This window comes from Emydura macquarii, unplaced genomic scaffold, assembly GCF_026122565.2.
Source record: "Emydura macquarii macquarii isolate MOO-44397 ecotype Brisbane River unplaced genomic scaffold, CSIRO-AGI_Emac_v2 contig_2369, whole genome shotgun sequence".
Lineage (NCBI taxonomy): Eukaryota > Metazoa > Chordata > Testudines > Chelidae > Emydura > Emydura macquarii.
In genome coordinates, this window is record NW_027132506.1 from 2,858,969 (window position 1) to 2,877,395 (window position 18,427).

An 18,427-nucleotide genomic window follows, 5' to 3' on the forward strand; every position below is an offset into this window, starting at 1 on the left:
TCTATTGTTTCTGAAAGCTATGCAACCCCATCTTCTGTTGTCACACAGGCACATGTTACTGGATCATTGTGTACATTGCTCCGCCCATCAAGGCTTAAATCGGCAAATTTCCCCTCAGTATTTCTAGGACACTGTTCAAGTTCCTTCTCATACGCTGTATCTAGCAACCTTCCACCAATGTCTGATCTACCAGGTGGAGGGTACCTGGTTGTAAGGGTCAACCATGTCAATGAAGTGTTTATTGTTAACAATGCGAAAAGGAGAACTTGTGTCATAAATGAAATGAGCAATCTTTTCATCTATGGTGTCTTGTTGGTATTTGTTGTTCCTTACTACAAATCCATCTATGGTGGTGGTTTTACAGGATGATTGAAATCTTTTGCTTGCTACTGATGCTTTGTGGTCTGAAATACGTTTAGTTGCATCACTGCTGCTAAAAGTACCAATGGATGACTCTGACGTTGTCACACATAGACAGTCACAGTCAAAGTCTCTTACACTTAAATGGGGTCCTGAAACAAAATTCAAAAATGATTTTGAATAGTCGTTCTTCTCAGTCCTTCTCACTTTATTATTCAGTTAATCATTTACATTTTTTTCAGCAAGGATGCAGATCTGATTCCAAATGACCAAAAAATCTAAGACTGACTGCACTTAGAGTGCACTTAATTTTGGAGTAAGCCCCATAAAACTCACTGGCACTTCTGTTTTTTGAGAAAACAAGTATAGGATGCGGTTCCCTTGGGAAAGCTGAATTATGCTGAAGTAGGGAATAGGGAATAGACTTATGGCATCACCATTATGTAGGTTTAGCATGTTTGTGATCAGATTTAATTGTAACTGTTATTTTTTTAAATGAGAGAGACATTTAGTATTTTATTGATTTTTTTAAAAAAATAAAAAACTGATTTTAAATTTTAAAAATCTGATTTTTTTTTTTTTTTTTTTTAATTTTAAAAAAAGTCATTGACTTTTATCCACCCTGGTTTTGGCTATAGATTATGAAAGACTGAAACAGTCATCACGCAAGTTATGGTCAAGATTCTGCCTTTTATTACATGACTAACATTTTTGCAATGCCCAAATGTGGTAACAATGAAACGTGCTCCACTATGCCCTGGAGAAATCCGAATAAGACGTACTGGAGATTCAACATGCCACGAAAACAAAATATGAGGTTGGCAAAAGGGGAAAGATGAGGGCTGGTGAGGGTACATCTGCAACCTGCATGAGTGAAGTGGTAGCTATATTAAGGAGCAAGTTTGGTTGATAATAGTAACTGCATCAGTTAAATATGCATAGGGTTTTGTAAGATTTAGTATTAAACATTGATTAAAAATTAGCACTGTAATCAATGAAATTGATTAAGAAATGACTGCCATCTCAAAGTGTGGTCATTGGAAAATCATCCTCAAATAGGGGGTTTTCTAGTGGGGTTCCACAGGGATTGGTATGAGGCCTGACACTATTCAGTTTTTCCATCAGTGGTCTGGAAGTCAATATAAAATAACTTGATTAAAATGTGCAGAGATGGGAGGGGAACTGTAAATAATGAGGACAGGATAGTCACAGAGCAATCTGGATTGCTTGATGTGCTGGATCCATGTGAACAAAATGCCATGCAACACCATGAAATGCAAAAGTATGCAACTAGGAACCAGGAAGGCAGGCCATACACACAGAATGGGGACTGTATCCTGGAGAGCAGTGCCTCTGGAAGGATTTTGCACAAACAAGTGAACATGAGCTCCAAGTGCAGTACTGTGGCAAAAAGGGCTCGTGGCTGTATAAATGGGAGAAGTTAGTAGGAGCAAGGTGAGGTGATTTTACTCTGCGTATGGCATTGGTGCCACCAATACTGGAATACTGTATACTGTTCTGGTGTCCACATCTTAAAAGGATGTTGAAAAATACAAAGGTAGTGAGTGAGCCTCTTATGGCTGGGCTTGAGGAGTTCAGGTCTTTCTTTCTATGCTGCTGCTATGTCAGCATCCCCCAAAGTTACTGCCCTTGCCTTAATTTTAGCCCCGATTTTTGAAGCTGAACTTTAGAGCAGGAATGTGGGAGTCAGAGGAAAATGACCTTTGTAGCTGGAGCACTGCTGGGACTGCCATGGAGCCAGTGCACTCCCTGATACCGGTGCTGCAGGGGTATGTTCAAATCTTTTTAAAGCATCACTTGATCCCTCAACTCTGATACTATTAGTGCTTAGGAGAATGTCAGATTTTCTTGTCACTGTCAGGAGTTTTTCTGGCCTGGGATCTCTAAAGGGAGGGTTAACTTTGACCTGCTGGTTTTTGTTTGTGATTCCAAGTGGCAAGGTTCCTTGAGCTGGCGGTTCACATGAACTTTATATGCTGGACTATGCTGTGGCGGATGTATTTGCTGGCATTTTAGCCTAGGCACTTTAGTGCACCTTAAGTAAATGCCAGCAGTCCTGTGTGTGTGTGTGTGTGTGTGTGTGTGTGTGTGTGTACACACACATAAATAGGCTAGCATTTGCTTATGGGTCAGGTTGATCTATGTTTGAAAGCTATGTTGTGATTAAACTTATGTTAGCAAGTTTCTTACTGTCTTTACTCCAGTAACCTGTTTTGATTAATGTAGAATCCAGATGCAGATGCTACCTTTGGACCCCAAAAGAGTTAATTAGATGGGACTTCATAGGAAGGGATTCTCCTTCAGTGTGACTCTCTCTGTCAAAATATTAATTTCATTGCTATCTTTCGCTTTCTGTGTAGGAAGAAATTTGCTGAGTTTGCTTTGTTTTCCCATGAGTCTGTTGTGACTGCAACCTTATTTAGCACTAGCTTTTGTAAACACCCTTTAGAAATGAGTGTTTTACTTCTGAAAACTATCCAAGTAAGAACTTCAGACTTGTTTCAAATTTGACGTATATTAGAAGCAGGGCAGTTTCTGTTTAAAGCAGGGTGGATAAAAACCGATTAAAAATAAATAAATAAAATCTGACTGCTTATTTATATTGGATTTTTATTTAAATTAAATACAGGGTTTAAAAAAATAAACATGCTTAAAATTAAATTTGAAATTGAGCAACCTGTGGTAAAGGCCTAAGCTTACTATAAGCTATTAAAAACATTTAAATTAAATTAAAAAATAACATGCTTGCTACCAAGTTTTAAAGAGAGTCAAACCACTGAACTGGTGGAATTCACTAGCCAACCCCTGGAATCTGAGTTTAAGTGCTAAACCTACTTTTGACAGAAGTAGCCTCTTCTCCATGTGCAAAGAGAAAATTTTCTTCATTTCAGTTTATTTCAACTAGTTCAGTTCAATGACTAGCTCATTCAAAGTCAACAAAAAGCAGTTGGGAGTTGAAAAAGCAGGAAAGCTTGTTTTCCTCTTCCAATCCATGAATAAAAACTTGGTGTGAGAGGATGAGATCTACTAGTTTTAAAATCTTGAAGGATGATCAGAAACAATCAGTTCAATTAACTAAATACAGATAGTACTTCCTCTGTTTAATAAATCAGGTAGTTTTAAATGCAAAACATATTTTGATAGTCTTTTATGTATCCAACACCTTTAAGGTAGTGTTTACCTTTTAAAAAAAAAAGGGGGAGGAGGGAAACTGTTCTGTGCATTTTTAATAGAATTTGAATTTCCATCCAAATAGTTAATTTTTTACTTGTGATTTGTGTCAATCATCTAAATAAATAAAAAATGCATAATACACCATTGTCTATCATAATAAAAAATTAAGAGTCTGCATAGACGTAAGTTAAGCTGTATAACTGCTTAAATATAAATGTGCATAGATATAGGGTATTCTCCTGATTAAGGAAAAAGAAGCACTAAACTTAGTGTAAAGGCTATATTTAGTTGCAAATCAATATGTTTTAATGATTATCAACCGGTGAGAATCAGCCTTTCTTTTGGAAAATAACTGAAGTACAATGCAAATCCTGATTAAAATCAGTGATTTAAATAAAGGTTTCCTGCTTGCTTATTTCAGTCTGATTAAAATTGATCTGAATTGCTTTGATTTAAATCAAAGGCACTCTGGTTTAAAGGGGCAGTTACAGTGCCCGGCCCTTTGCCCAGAGGGAGAAAGCGGAGCCTAAAAACCAGCATTCTGACTTGGTTTATGTCTATACAGCTCGCAGAAGTGAGCTTCCCGGCCTGGGTCAACAGACTGGCTCTGAAACCTGGGGGTTGGGGAGGCTTCAGAGCCCAAGTTTCAGCCTGAGCTGCAACTTCAAAGTGCTCTCTGCCCAGCTATTTGTAGCGCGCTAGCATGAGTGCTAGTTCAAATGTGCCAACCCAGACTGGGAGGCTCGCTTTGTTGCACTGTGTAGACAAACCCTTGCTGGCTTTGGTTGAGTTCTAGAAAAACTAACAATGCTCCAACCAAAACACGCCTGCTGTTTCTGCTGTGGTTTAGGGTTTAGGTCTTTTTATAGTTAACCTGTGAAGCTTTTATCTGCAAAGTGGAGGTCCTGGGAAGGGAGGAAAAAGAAACTATTTTTACTCCATCACAAATAAGGCTTGGCATGTTTATTTTAGCCTCTGGAGTCACTCAGGCCAGTGTGAGGTTTTTATATTCTCCTCCTACTGTTACAATATATATATATATATATAAAAAAAAACAAACCCACTGGGAATCAGAGGAAAATGGTTTGCCACTCAGGGAAGCTAAGGTTCTGTGGCCTGCTGTAGTGAGGAGTCCCTGGAAGAAGACCTCAGGAGGGGTCAGTAGTTAAATAATACTTTCATATTCTGTGTTGTACGTAGTGTTCTGATGTCCAGGGCTCATTAATGGCTCTTCTGCTAGGCAGCTGGCCTTGATGTCAGTTCTGTACTGTATATGTACATTTCCATGGCACACTCCTCCCTGCAGTGATGGACCCTGCAGTAGGACTTAAAAATCCATTTGCTAGTGGCAAGTAAGAAACTTTCCCTAATGCATATGGGAAGGTGGGGAGCTTGGCTACCACTTCTGCAGAATTTAAACTTTCCTTTTTAAAGTTCCTACTTCTGCCTGCAAAGAAAGGTGTCCAAATGTGATCTGTTGTAGTGCTGTCTCCCTGAGTCTCCACACATCACAGTGTCTCTGCTGTAGCTCAGAGTTTTACCAGGCAGCTGGAGAGGGAATGACAAAATTAATCCCTTAAACTGCTGCTGTTGAGAACCCTGCAGGCAGCATGAAACTGACTATCAGGTCAATTTTACCCTGCTGCTTGGCTAAGCTGGGAGGACTCAAAACAGATCTCCTGGGTATTGCCTTTGGACATCAGTGGTTGGGGATTTTCCTTCATCTGTATTGGCCTCTTTAATACTTACACTGCCTCTCTCAAGTGCTTTCCAGATTTCCTTTTAACCCTTTGATCTTGATGACTACAGATCTGCTGTTCGTTTTGTGGTAGTGCCTAGGGACCCATATCATGGATTACGGTTCGGTGTGCTAGGTGATTCACAAACAGGGAGCACAGATGATCCCTGCCCCCAAGGAGCTTACTGTCTAAATTGCATTGGTGTTGGGGGTTGATGATTCATCTAGCATTAGGTCTGTGCAGAACACTTCTTTATGGAAGAAACTAGGTGTGAGCAGACTAGTGTATGTGGGCCCTTTAACCTGGTGTGACTAGTGACTGCTGGGAGTGCCCAGTGCACTAGTTTAGCGCCAGCTAGGCATGCATCAATCCTGTTTTGCCTGGAAAGCTCATAAAACTGACTTGTGCAGCTAGATTTTTATTCTTATACCATTTAATACCAGCCTAGAGCAGAGACTTTGAGGCGAGGATTGCAGGACTGTAACCGTTTCAGCATGATTACTCTGTGTGCAGTTGACTCAGAAGTCTGGCTTTCAGAAATGAGTAAGCTACCAGGCTCCAAGTGTTTGTTCCATTAACTGATTAAAATGTACGGTTGGCTCCAAAGAAATCTGTTGTGTGTTTTGGATTAAGAAGATTTGATTGTAAATTGATTTAACTATAAGTATTACTATTTATGTAGTGTGAAGTGCCTATAGGAACCCATGTTCCTAAAATTAAGCTGCATTCAGCTGTATCTCTACTTTGCAGGAATATAGCATGCGAGTAGTGAAGAGTAGAACTTGCTCTGAGCACTGCATTCCCAGTGGGGTGGGATGGCCAGTGGGGGAAACTGACCACCGGTTTGGGCACTTGTCTGTTCACAAGTTCACCCCTTCTCTTGACCATGCATTGTCCGCTAGTGCAATGACCTTTTGAGGCTGGCCACTGCCTCCAGGGATTATTTGAAGCCTTTCCTTATTCAGCCTACTACGCATGTGGCATTTCTTGTGGACAGGTGAGAGCCATTATGGAGCAATGGAAGTTGAGTGTCAACATGATCTGAACAGGCTGGATTAAGTTGATCCTATGGTTCTAGACATGCTCCCCTGTAGCGGTGCTGGAGCCTTGGCCCCTGCCATAGCCGCTGTTCAGGATGGTGGTAGCAGGGGCCACCAGCACAAACTAATGCTGGGGAAGCAGGCAAGCTACGGGTTCCCTCTTCCCCACCCACCCTGTCTTCAGCAGACTGGGGTCCAGGCCAGGATTTGGGAAGCTTCAATCCTCTCCCCCCCCTCCCAATCACATCCTAGCAGACAACCTTCACTGCCCCAAATAGAGGGGTGCTTTCTGCTGGGGTAGGTGGTGGTTAGCTCCTCACGGCTGAAGCAGTGAACTGGGGACAGGACAAACTGTGGCCTGAATGGAGACAAGCTCACATTTTATTCTTGCCCACTCAAAGAGGCAGCAGGGCAACACCCTCTCCAGTTTAGTGCTCAGTTGAAGACATGGGCTGGCAGATTCACTGGAGATAGGAGCAGTGTCCTGCTGCTTGGCTCTGGAGCAGGCAGGCTAAAGCTGTAGGGATCCTTGTGTGCTCCAGGCTGTACATGATATGAGGCACTTGCTTTACCCCTCCAGTGTCAGGCACGGCTGCTGTTTTGGTCTCTCTCTACTTAGAGTAATGTCCAAAGCCCTCCCTCTCTGGGCAAACAAGTCTCAAAAGCAAACAGCTCCGGTGAACCAGTCCTTCCCCAGGTCCTCACCTTCTGGGCCGCAGCCTTCAGGAGCCCGCCTCTCATGGTGCAGGGTTGTAATCTGGTTCCTGTAGGAGAACTCGTTCCTTCCCTCTACCACAGCCTCCAGCCTGGAGGCCCTAAGCAGTGAAATGGGCAGCCCCTTCAGCTGCAGATCTTTGCCTGCTCTTCCCTCAGAGCTCCTCCCTATGCTTGCCTCTTGGGCACAGGCTGGATAAAGGCCAGACCTTCCCAAGTTGCTTCCCTAGCTCCCTTATTTGGGAGCCTCACTGATTTGTTCCTATCCTTCTGGATTCTGGCTAGCAGGCTGCTGCTCCCTCCCAGTGTCTCATCCTGCATAGCAAAAGGAAACACTGCTTGCTTCCCCAGCACGCATTGTTTCCAGCCCACGGCTCCCAACCCCTGGGTAAATGCAATTCCCCAAACGCCTGTCCTGAAAGAGCAAGACCCAATAACAAGGGGTGGGCTTGGGCCTGCCCTTCAAGAGATGGCATGTCCTGCTGTAGGGTCCCAGAGCCTGGAGCAGAAAACCTGGTTGGTGGTAGTCTGTAAGCAGTGGGAATTGATGTTTGTACAGCCATGGCGCAATAAACAGGCTTCCAGGGGGCCTCAGTAAGTAGATTTGTGGCTCTCCAGAAACCATTGGATGCTGTGCTTTGTGGGTAGCGACTGTTTAGACATCTGGATTATATTGGGGCTGTTCAGGGGAAAATGTCAACAGCTTGCTGTTGACTGAGAATGACTCCGGTTGCCTGGTGAGGCTGGTGTCACTGGCCTGTCCCTCTGTACAGATTCAATCCTTGTGCTGCTGAAAGAAAATTCACTTCCCTAAATGTAAGTGCTGAGAGCACTTGAGGCAGTTCCTAGCCCATGTTCCCAGGGCACAGGGAGACCTTTCCTGACCTTCCGGAGCACTGAGACGGCACACTCATTTTATGCATAGTTAATTTATAGAAAGTTCCTGATTAAATTTCCTCCAGTAGCCATAAAACCAAACTCTCTCTCATCAGCCAGCTAATCAAATTCTGCTAACTGGCTAATGAGTTCTCTCCTTCCCCAGCTCCAAGGTAACTTCATCTCCCTAATGAACATACGGATTATGCATGAGAAGTGTACTCAAGGGCTGACCAGGACAGCTGTCCTGTGAACAAGTTGTGTCTCTAATATTGAGACTGAAGCCTTGTCTACACTAGCAAAATAAGTCAAGCTAACATAGGTTGATTTACAGCCACTGCAGTAAGATGGCTGATGTCCACGTTACCCTCCTTGGGTCGGTGTTATGCGTCCTCACCAGGAGTTTTTCCACTGACCTAAGAGGGGCAGGGTGGGGAGCCCCACAGACTCCTGGGCTCTCGGTGGGCTGCCCCTGCCCCACTCCTCCTTCCCTGCTGGGATCCAGCTTCCGGCTTCCCCATTCCCTCCTCCTCGTTCCCAGGGGGAAGCCTCCTGAGGCTTCTCACCCTTGGGCAGTGGGGTCCAGCTGCCCTGGCTTCTCATCCCTCAGCTGGCTCCCACCGAATTGACCCAAATTGACAAAGCTGCCCTGGCTCCTGGCGGGAAATGGGTAAAGAAGCTGCCCTGGGCTTCTCCCGTCCCCACTCCCCACAAGGAGCTGGGGGAAGCCCCCTGGGACTTCTCCATTCCTAGCAAATTTCATGGCTCCGCTGTGACATTGACAAGGCTGCACTGGCTGGCTCCCAGTGCAGAGTGGGTGGAGAAGTGCCTGGGCTTCTGCCCTGCTCCCAGCTGGAGCAGAGACCAGCTGGTGAAATTGACACGAATGACAGCCCCACAGCCGATGTAAGGGACGCAGTGTCTACACTGACACTCTCTCGCCCTCACTAAGCCAACACATGCCCTACACCTGTTGTTGAGGTGGTTTTATTATGTCGGCATAGCAGGGGAGTTGCATCGGTGGGAGGCGCATTTCAATGTGTTACACCTCCACTGTTTTGTCAACAAAAGCTGACTTTTGTCCACAAAACTTTCTAGTGTAGACCAGCCCTAATAACTGGCTCTGGGTTTGTGTGTGAATGAAATAGTTCCCTGCAGCTAGAGGGAGCCTACTTGTTAAGCCTGCAGCTGTGGTTGGGCTGCTGCTTCCTGACTGGAAAATGAATCCAAGGCTGGGAATTAGTAAAATGGGTTATGCGCCCCCTGTGTTCTGACTTCTGCAGCTTATAGAACCACTGTTTGTCAGAGTCCCCCGGCTCAGGGTACAAGATTGCACATAGGACCATTCTCTGGCGACATCTTCCTCTGGGAGCTGCCGCTTGCTCATCTCCCAGGTATGGAGAAACATGCATCTGCCTGGTCATCAACTAGGTCCCAAAAACTTACAGCTACCCACTTAAGGGAGTGTCTTTTGTTAATGTCACCTTACAGAAAAGCAAGTTTAAAAAGGATCTGGGTCTAAGGGGAGGGGGAACAATTGTCTTTAAAGGGAACCAGCTTGAAATCTAGTCAATCTTTTTTTAAAGTTAAAAATAGTTAAATGTTCTCCCCATGTCCCTGAACTCCTTACCAGTTTAAGGTTCTACAGTTCTCGTAGTCCATAACAGCAGACTGTACCCACAGTTAACAAACTGAAAAACAAGAAATGTTTCTCTGATCTTTTTCAGTCACAGGAATCTTGGGTGCTATTTATCAAAATGTTTTAAGCCAAAGTGTGATATTTAAGGTCTCCACCCTTCAGAGCTGGCTGGAGAATAACAAAGCAGATGCAAATGTTGAGATGCTGTGTATTTGATTGCTCTTCTCAGGAATCTAAACTGCAGCTCTGAACTTCGGCAGAGCCCAAAGCGGTTACAGACCCAGGTTCATCTAGCCGCTAAAGCAAAGTTTCTCAAATGCACCCACAACAGCCTCCAAAGCATGGGTGGAGATTGGGAGGGGGGGGAAACGGTGTCCTCCCAAACTGTATATGTTGATGGGGGGGGGCACATTTTAAAGGTTCAGCTGCCCCCCCGAACAGCTTGAGTCATGCCTCCCCAGCAAACTTCCTCCCCTTATAGCCCTCCGTCTCCCCTCTTGGGAATCAGAGCCCCCTCCCTGCAGCTCCCAGCTATTGCTCCTGAATAGCTGTTACCAAAGGTAGCGAGATGCACTGCCTTGGTGTTTGCGCTGGCACCGCCAGCAGGGATCAGCGCCCTGCACCACATAGCCTCCTCAGGAGCTCTGGCCAGCCCCTCTGGAGACATGTGGGGCCGGTGTATGCGGCGCTGGAGGCGGCTCTTGTCAGTGGAGGTGGCTGCAGCATTCGGTGGCCGGGAGGGAGCCTGGGACTCTGCAGGCAGCCAGTGCATTCCCTACTGACCTTCCTTGGGGTGGATGCTCACTGAAGGGCCGCGGGAGGCAGGGACAGAGAGGGATTGGCCCTTGGACCTGTATCTATACATATTTATTTGTTTTTCCTTAAGTATTTTAGGGAAAATTGTCAGCAGCCACCTGCAAGAGTTGGCGGCTGCACTCTGAGGCCACCAAAAACTTTGTTGTGAGAACCCCTGCCCGAGAGCGTCTCTAGAGGTGGGATGCAGAGAGAACTTGTCCACTGGCCCATGGGAGTGGGCTGCTCTGCAGCTGTCCCTCCTGTTCTCTCAGCTGCTGGGAGAATTGGCCCCTCCTTGGGAGGTGAGTGCTTTTTCAGCTTATCTCCTTTTGTTCAAGGCTGTGGTTGAGCAGTGCAGAAACAGACTTCAGACCAAGCTGAGAGTGGAGAGACTGCTCTGGGTCCCTGCCCTGTCTGAAGGGATTTTAAACAGGTATGCAGGGAAAAGAATGATCGAAGGGGTGGGGGTCGGGGGTGCCACTTAAACTCTCATTGTAACTTCTTGGCAGGGACATGAGCGCCACACAAAGGGCAGCTGTTCAAGAGCCTACCAGGCCTCCTGGAATAAATCCACTTCAGCAGCTCTTCCAGCCTGATGGAAAAAAAACTTTTCTTTGGCACGTTTGTGACCTGGAATTGCTTAATTTTGTGTAAGCTGGGCCTGTGCTTTCCCCTTAAATCTCTTCTGCAGCGGTTGATAAGCTGTTTGTCTGTTCTCTGTCTGAGAAAGGAATGCAGACGGCAGGTGGGGACTGACAGATGTGCTTATCAGTCAGGACAGACTTAGTTACAGAGTGGTTTATTTATATAAACAGCTACTGTTTGCCTCTGGCATAGCTGACATGGCCTCTCATCCCCTCTAGCATATACTATGGTTCAGGAGTGAAAGGTAGTGCAGCTGCCCTGGTGGTGCTTGGTACATGGAGCTCTGTGCCTCCCATCTGAGAGGAGGGTGAGGCTTCCAGGCTCACCTATTAAAGGAGACTAGGTGAAAGGGAGGGTTTGGGGAGTGTACTTCTGCCTTGGCTCAGCCTGTGTCCAGCAGACCTCCCACACCACATCTGGCACCTCTTAATAGCATGTTTGCTTGGAAGCAAATAACATGGTAGATGTTGGAAGCAGGTTATGGGAAAGGGCTGCCTTCCAGAGCAGCAGTGTAGGAGGCAAGGAATTCTACTGTGAAGCAAATTACAGTGCAATGAACTAAGGTCACTGAACTAAGTCTGTTAGCAATCCTGACTCAAGTTTTCCTACAAGGTGCCCTGTTTTTCCATGACAAGATATTTGGTGAAACAGATCTTGCATTGATGAGAGCATCTTAATTGGCAAGTGAAAGAGCCATGCAGCTGCAAATTGCAAAGCTGCAACCTGCAGGAGAGTGCAGGGCTGTTTCACCAGGTCAATAGAAAGGTTCACTTCTTGACTAATTCATGCTCTTGGTGCTGCCACTCCTGATTTCTAAGCACCTTGAACTTGGCACTGGAAGTTCTGTCAGCGGGGAACAATCTGTGATTGATTTAAATAAAATACAAACACTAGCTGAGTGAGGGAAAGTGGCTGTTTGTCTGCTGATCTATGAGCAGCTTTCTTGTGCTAGCAATGTACACTGGTGCGCTTATCACACGGAAGGCGGCAAAGAGATGTGGTTTGGGTTTTAACCAAGTTTATTAGTCAAATTACATCCAAGGTTCCCATTGGGAGGGACAGCTCAGTCACTTCACCCCATTGATCTGTTGCCAGTTCTTGAGGCTCCCACCACAGGGGAGCCAATCATTACATTAGGAGGGTCTCTGGGTACTTCCATGTGCTCACTAGCATCCCTCCCCCTTTTTGGGGGGAGGTGAGAGGGGACCTCGCCCTCCACAACGTCCACCAACCAGCACCATCTTGTAAGGAGATGCCCTTGGGGATGCCCACTCTTACCTTTTAGGATCTGGAGCTTAAATCGGCAAGTGCCTACACGAGGCACCTGCCAAAAGGTGCAACAACTAAACAACTGTGATCTTTGGGCGGGGGAGAATTCAAGCTGTACAGTTGCCCAAAACCCAACCCCTAGGTTTCACTGCGAGGAAGGCAAAAAAAAACCCGACCAGCCTTAGCCAGTCTGGTGGCATGGGGAAAAATTGCTTCCCAGCCCCAATGCAGTGACTAGCATAACCCACAGGTTTACTGCTGGAAACCAGCAAACAGGAAGTGGCCCTGAGCTCATCGCTCCAAATCTTGTACCAGATCCCATGGGACCTCAGCCTACCCCAGAAGTCCTGCGGGGGGCTGGAAACTTTGTGGGACCCTATCTGTCATGTCCTTTTTACTTTCTCCCATCGCAGAAACCATCAAAACATGTACACCCCTTGCTAAGCTTGGGGCCTTCTTACAAGTGGAACAAAGCTAAACAACAAGTGACTCTGGAAACTTTGTTCTAGCCCTCTCAGCATTCATTCTGACCTACTTGCTGGTACTAAACCCTGAATGAGTCTCTGATCAAAGTGAAGCCCTGTAGAAGTTTCATTTTAGGACAAGCCAGAGTGAACACAAACTTGCAGATGATGTGGCTAGAAGGATTCTCTCCTTAGATGATTTTCTACAGGTATTGCTATGCCATTTCAGCCTGTGTACATGGTAATAGGTGAAGTACCTCGTGAGTTCTTCCTGGAGTATTGAAAGAAAACCTGACTATCGTTGGAAAGCCATCAAAATCTGTAGCACTTAAAGGGACACTGACAATTGAAACATAGTCAGTTTTTTAAAAAACAGTTTAAGGTAGTTTCAATCATCACACCTGCTCCAAGTCATTTTCTTTTGTAAAAACATTTCTCCCTTATTGCTTTGTAGAAGACCCATAGGACAGAGGAAACTAATTTTCCCATGCAGCAGGGAAAATGGTGAAACATGAGTAAACCCAAAGTACTGTCAAATGCAGAATATAAACAAACAAAAAAGATAGCAAGTGTAACTTTCAACTATAGCAGATCAAAAGCATTTTCAGGACTCTGCTATGTTTGAGATAGTGACCCTGCAAACTTTCATTTAAAAAATGTCTAGGCCTTAAGGTTCCCAAGAACTTTTCAGATGTGACCTTATGGCACGCTACCCCTGAATCTGCCGGCAGACTGCTCTGGGGTCCCTGTGCAGAGCCGCATATTAATGTGCCGCATATTAAACCTCTGTTGCATGGGCAGTCCCACTAGGCTTAAGTTGCACTCCACCTCCTTGTTCTCTCCATACATTGTCTGCTGCTTCACTGCCTATCAACTACCTTTTTAAGGGCATAAAGCCTGTAGGGACATGGAGAAACAAAGGAGCCCACTCCTGTGCCCCTTACAGGTGTGTGCAGGAAGACTATGGTGATTGTCTGGTCAACAGTCTGTCCATTACAATTTAAGCTGATTGGACTGGGAAATAAAGTTCTGTATGTGCAGCACTTAGGTGTGCTGGAGTAGCTCTTTGGTTCACCACATCTCCCTACGGCTGCTGCTCCCAGGATCCTTGCTAATATGAATATTTTCCCCTCCAATCACACCCCTTTGTCCTGTGGACTCGCTGACCCTTTTGGTACTGAGGAGTGACTGCATAATATTCTCCCTCTGCAGAGGTGACAGAGGACAAGTTACATGTCAGCCTGGTTCACTCCATGGCGTGAGCTGGCACTTCAGAGCTATCTGCAGACATGGGCAGGCACCCAGAGGTAACAGGTGCTGTTTGGAGGTTTTATTCCTGGAGGCAGGGGCTAGACATGTTTTCACATGGACGCTTTGATTTTTGAAGCATAGTTAGGCAGCAATTAAAAAGTAAAGATAATCATGCTGCTATTTGCACTGGTACCCACCTTATCCATTATATCCCATGCCCTGCTCAGAGTTGTTGTTCAGCCACAGAATGAAACTAACAGAACCACTCGGTTTCACAGCTGCTGTGGTCAGTAGTGACACTGAGGAATAATCCATGTCACTGTACTGCTGCTAGGGAAAGCTCTGAGGATGGGCAGAGGCCCACACAGAATGATCTTCAAGACAAGATCCGTCACATGGAAGCTCGGAAGTGGAGTAGTGGAGTTGCTTTCTAGCAGCCAGAGGGGGTGACCTATTCAGAGGTTTAGCTAGAGCTGCTGAGCGGGGCCCCAGAGATTATTCTCAGCACCAGATTGGAAACTAGGCCTGTCACCAGGGTGTTCTTTGCTCTCTAGAGCGCACTAGTGGGAGAGGTGGTATTGGCTTCTGACTCGTAAGTCATCGCCATAGAGATTAAGGCCAGAAGGGACTACCAGGTCATCTAGTTTGACCTCCTGTACATCACAGGCCACCAACACTGCAGCCTGCATGCTACACCCAACAACTGAAGTGAGACCACAGAGACTGTTTGCCATAAGCAGAGAATAGGAAGGACTGAGGTGCACCAGTGTCCAAGGCAGGGAATAATTAAAACTGTCTGGTAAATTTTTAATCGCTGTCCTTAAACTACTTTGCAAACAATGAGTGTTAAAGCTCCCTTGAAGGCCCTCTAGATATGGATCTGAGGGCCTAGTTAAGTTTATGTAGACAGGACCTAACCATGTTGATCTGGCTCAGTTAAATCCTGGCCAGTCCTTGTCTACGTTACAGTTTCTGTTGATGTGGAACTGGGTCTCTTGACTCAATTATTGAAACGGAAGCAGCAGTTCTATCTTCCGAATGCGATTTGTGTTAGAGTGGCAGCTGTAGACCCCTTGTAGTTACGTTTGTCCAACACTTCTCATTTAAGACCCTGCTTTCAGCTGCTTCTAACTTTGCAAAACTTTAACTGTTGGAGTTGGCATTTCCTCTGCTGGGTGTCTGCCTCTGGCTGAGTTTAAGTTTCAGCAAATACCGTTCAGCCAATTCCAAGAATTAGGGAAAAATACATGATTGTCCCCATGCTAATATATATATTACAGTGGTTTTGTGGCGAAGCTCTAGCAGCTCCATGCTTGAAATTTGGCGATAGAATTGCTCTGGTGTCAGGGATGTGCCGCTTGTCAGCCTCATGGAAAGTCCCCCACATTTGGTCAAGTTATAAGCATTTGAAAAATGTGCGTTTGCACATGCTCATCATAGACTTGTTAGTTCAGCGGCTAAGTTCTCCAGAGATTCCATCTGCACCGGACATTCTCTAGCCTGGATGTGCAGGGGGTGAGCATGACTTTCCCTGCAGTTGCTGCTTGTGGCAGCTGGGCCTGTTTTGGCACCATGCACTGAACTGACAGCAGAGAGCATCTCTCATGTGCTGAGTGCTCCTCCAGTGGTTACCAGGTAGCACGGGGGAGGAAACAGCCTGATTCGAATGTAGAGAGGGCAGGAGCCCTACTGAAAGTGATTGTCACAAGGGTGCAGGTGGTTGTAAGCAGACAGCAGGTGGTACTGCAGCAGGTTGCACAGGCAACCTTTAATTTTGGCATTTCTGAACTTTTGAGTGCTTGACTTTGCAACCTTAACATGCGTTTTCAACAGCTGTTGTATATCTCCAAGTATGTCCTTGTGAGCTTGCTTTCGAGCAGTGATCTGCAAGCTGGGGGTCCCAGAGGAACGTTTTTGGGGGGAGCATGGTGCGGCCCAGGTCAGCTCCCACAGGGGGCTGGGGGGGGGGGGTGTCACCCAGCACTGTTCTGCTCCCAGCTCTGCTCTGGCCCCACCACCAGCCACAGCTCCGCTTTTGGCTGTGGCCTCAGCTGCAGCTCCAGCTCCTAGCTGTGGCCCCACTCCTGACCCCAGCTCCAGCCCTGGCTGCAGCCACGGCTCCTGGGGGAGGGCACAATTGAAAAGATTTGGGGACCACTGCTTTAGAGGCTCCTGTGGGTAGCAGGGAAGGAGGAATGAGTTGTTTGAGCCCTGCAGTAAAGACTCTCTGAGGAAACAAGCACTGTTCCTCCTCCCTGGTGCTCTTGCTGGGGAAAGCGCTGTGCTTACCTTGGCATGCGTTTTCTGCCCTCTGCTTGGGGAAGGTTTGTGGATGTGTCCTGGCTTCGGTTGCTATACTTCTTGTTTGACTCTGCTCCTCTATTGCTGTTCTTTTGAGGACAAGGCTTTGCTTTAACTTGTGATTAGATATGAGAAGTCCCAATAGTGCAGCTTCCTCTGCCTTTATTATTTGCTTCTCTTTCTCCTTATGCTCAGTCTCGTCCTAGCAGCTTTTATTTATTATTTGTTGCAGTGCCATAGTTAGGCCAGGCACTTTCCAGACATCAGAGACAGGACCCTGTCTGAGAGTTCACAGTCCAAATCAGACACAACAAAGGGGTGAAGGCAAGGATAAGACTTGCACAGTGACCTCGTTTAGACTAGGGAGAAGTGGGTTTTTAAACAGCTTGCCAAACACATCTTAACTAAGTGCTGTTAACAATATTACTCCCTTGTGAAGATGCCTTTTAAAAACGTGTTGTTAGTTGAATCTGGGTGGGGGTCTGCAAGAGACCAGCGTGACCAACACTTTCCCATCATTGATCTAGCCAGCAGGGAGCAATGGGGAAGCACTAGCGTAGACCAGCTCAGGAATATTTACCCCCCTTCTCTGACCAGCAAGGGGGCAGATACTGAATGTTCAGTGGATCTCAGCAGCTTGTAAAGCTGACATTTTCCTGTGTGGAGGCAGTTGTTAGACCAAAACTGGAAAGGACTAAAGCACTCCACAGTTTTTATGGGAAATAAGCTCATAGGTGAGGCCACGTTTGTAGTCTGCTGAACTAGTTATATTGCATAGTTCCCCATCGAGCAATTCTATGTTCATGGCTGGGTCTACCATACTTAACAGTGCAGAAGTCAACCCTGCCCTGCAGGACAGGAGTGATCTAGCTGGAAATACTGTGGCTCTTGCCTGTACATGCAAACCTTTTAATGACAGTGAGATAGAGAAACATTGCACAACCATTGGGGTAAAGAAGGCTAACTTGAGAATCTCAGTGCACTTAATGGTACCTAATTCCTGCTGCTGCCCCCTGGGGGTTGGAACAGTGCTGCAAAACCAGAACGGGCCAGAGTGCAGGAAGCCGTTTCCTGTGGTTCATAGTGTGTGTAAATGGAAAGGAAGCGTGCTGGTCTCTTCTCTAATGCTCTCCCTTCTCCATCTCTGGCTGTATTCTTCCTGTGGGTTTTCCTGAGCACCTGGAAGGCTGCTGTTTGTATAGCCAGGCCTGCATACTCGTTGAATGTCCTAGTTTGCATCCATCACCACCTTGCACCATTGAAAATTACATTAGCCAGAAGTGCTTCAAACTCATTCGAATTGACTTAGCCATGAGCACTATCACATGGGCTGAAAACTGGTGGTAGGAATATAAACACAGGACAATGAGCAGCCTAGCGGGTGCTGGTAAAATAGGTTTCCTCTAAGTTAATGGTTGGGGAGAGGGAGAGAAGCAACACCTTAGATCTGCAAATGATTAATTGTGACCAACAAGAACAGAACACAGTGCTGGGGAGTTTAGAAATACAGGTCGGAAGCAAAATAAGATTAAACGTGGGTTGGGGGGGAGTGTGAACTAATGTCTGTGAGGGCAATAAACAGTCAGTAAAAGGAAGGCAAGTCAGTACAAGGCAGCGGTGCTGAGAGAAACCTGGAGTGATTGTGAACACAGCTCTGCATTGTGCTTGAAGTAGATGCACACAAGGATCATTAGGATTGCGGTGTTTTGTTCCGGGTGCCTCACTGCCAGAAAGATAGCAGCTAAATTCAAAGAATTTAAAAAGGAGCAACAGCAGTAAAGGCGTTGTGGGGGGAGGGTGACAGATGAGGAGAGATTTAAAGACCTAATATGTAGAACTTGGCTAAGACAGTAGGGTGAGGGGAGACACAAGAGTCTGTAAGTATTTAAGGTATGTAAACAGCAAGATGGGAGAGGGCTAGGGCATGGTCTGACTGGGAGTGACAGGATGAAATTACGTAGAGAAAAATCTAGGCTGCCTTGCAGTATAAACTTCCTCACAGTGTAGCTTGGAAATTGTGCCTTCCCCCTTGATGTTGGGTTCTGGGGAGCCGTCTTGTGACTCTTCTTACAGCCCTTGCAATGGAACATAGGTTTAATTAGACACGGAGGCGAGTTATCACATGCTTAATTTCATTCT

General features: G+C 46.1%; 1 protein-coding gene across 3 annotated transcripts in view; it reads left to right on the top strand.

Annotated features, from left to right (window-relative positions):
* DAG1 (dystroglycan 1) overlaps window positions 1–18,427 on the top strand; it is a 92,302-nt gene that overhangs the window by 22,772 nt on the left and 51,103 nt on the right. Inside the window, exon 1 of one of the 3 annotated variants that reach the window (XM_067561234.1) lies at window positions 10,732–10,791. The exons of the other annotated variants lie outside the window; for them this stretch is intronic. The gene's annotated coding sequence lies outside the window, so the exon portion shown is untranslated. Of the gene's footprint in view, window positions 1–10,731; window positions 10,792–18,427 lie in introns of those variants that run through there. 3 annotated transcript variants of the gene reach the window in all.